Below are 2,124 nucleotides of genomic sequence, written 5' to 3' on the forward strand. Positions count from 1 at the left end.
ACTATTACAGGATATGTAATGTGAAGGTTAGATGAGTTCATGGATCAAATGCTCTGAACAATAACTTATACTATACACTGTCATCAATACTAAGACCAGGAAAGGCTTTGCAAAATAAACATCTCCACAAAACTCCCTCTTTACATCTTCCTCCAGTTTAAATTTTATATTATAAACATACCTTCTTTTTAAAAGGGCAACTTCTCTAATTAGCTGTCTCCTCAAGCAATAGTACTTTATTATACAACAAATTGTATAATTCAGTTGTTATTATGTTCACAAGGTTGTGCAATCATCATCACTATGTAATTCCAGAACATTTTCATCACTCAAAAGAAACCCCATGCTTATTAGCAGTCACTCTCTATTATCCCCTCTTCCCAGCCCGTGGCAACCACTAATTTGTTTTCTGTCTAATTTAGATGTAAAGAGAATCACACAATATGTGGCCTTGTATGTGTCTGATTTCTTTAACTTAGCATAATGTTTTCAATGTTTATTCATGTTGTGACATGTATCAGTACTTCATTCCTTTTTTACAGTGATAATTTGCATTTATGGATATGTCATTTTTTATTTATCTGTTCTTTTTTAAAATATATTTTATTGATTTTTTACAGAGAGGAAGGAAAAGGGACAGAGAGTTAGAAACATTGATGAGAGAGAAACATCGATCAGCTGCCTCCTGCACACTCCCCACTGGGTATGTGCTGGCAACCAAGGTACATGCCCCTGACCAGAATCGAACCCTGGACCCTTGAGTCTGCAGGCCAATGCTCTATCCACTGAGCCAAACCAGTTAGGGCTTATTTGTCTATTCTTATGTTTAGGGATATTTATATAGTTTCCATTTGCATGGTATTATAAATGATGCTGCTATAAACATTTGAGTATAAGTTTTTGTGTGAACATATATTTTCAGTTCTCATAGGTAGCTATCTAGGAGTGGAACTGCTAAGTCATACAATAACTCTGTATTTTATTTTTCCAGGAACAGCTGATGTTTTCCACAACAGCAGCACACCAATTTACAACCCCACCAGCAATATATGAGGGCTCCAATTTCTCCACACCCTCTCCGAACAAGTACTTGTCTTATTTCTAGCATCATCCTTCACTTTACCTACCAACACTGCCTCAGTCACATTAGTATTGCAACAGGTCTAGAAACTATTTAAATTAAAACACAACATTCCTACGTGACACCCATATATTTAAAAAGTGGTCCAGCCCTAGCCTGTTTAGCTCAGCCTGCAGAAGGAAAGGTCTGGGGTTCAATTCCAGTCAAGGGCAGGTACCTCATTGCAGGCTCCTCCCTGGCCTGGGGCCCTGGTCAGGGCTCCTGCAGTAGGCAACCAATCCATGTGTCACGTCGATATTTCTCTCTGTCTTTCCCTCTCTCTTCCACTCTCTCTAAAAATTAATGGAAAAATATCTTCGGGTGAGGATTTAAAAAAAAAAAAAAAGAACTCCAACCTGGCCAGCATGCCTCAGTGGTTGAGCATCGACCTGTGAACCAGGAGATCACGGTTCTATACCCGGTCAGGGCACATGTCTGGGCTGCCAGCTCTATCCCCAGTATGGGCTGTACAGGAAGCAGCTAATCAATGACTATCTTTCATCATTGATGTTTCTATCTCTCTCTCCTTCCTTCCTCTCTGAAATAAATAAATAAATAATTTTTTTAAAAAAAAGACTCCAAAGTACTGTTTCTAATTTTTTCTGGCAGAGAGTATTCAGTATTGAAGCTGTGTTGCCCAGTGGGGGATTCAATTCACCATCACAGGGCTCCTCACAGAATCCCAGGAAGAAACAGTTTTGGGAACAAATCCTTGTATTAAACAGAGAGCTGTCTGGAGTAAGGTTAAGGGTGGTAGTTGAATAGCTTTTCACATGCATGTCACGTCCTTTCACTTTATTCTCTTGCTGTGGTCACCCTCGTGGACAGTCTAGCGCAGGCAAAATATCTCTAACGCTCAGCACACAGGGTCCCATTCTCCTCCCTCCGGCCCCGCCCCTCCAGGTCCACTCCTTCGCCAACACTTCACCCTCCCACTCGCGCTCAGGATCAGAGGGGCGGGGACATGGGTGTTAAAGGGGGTCTGCGACCAATCCGCGTGCGTC

The sequence above is a fragment of the Myotis lucifugus genome, unplaced genomic scaffold (assembly GCF_000147115.1).
Source record: "Myotis lucifugus unplaced genomic scaffold, Myoluc2.0 scaffold_5305, whole genome shotgun sequence".
Lineage (NCBI taxonomy): Eukaryota > Metazoa > Chordata > Mammalia > Chiroptera > Vespertilionidae > Myotis > Myotis lucifugus.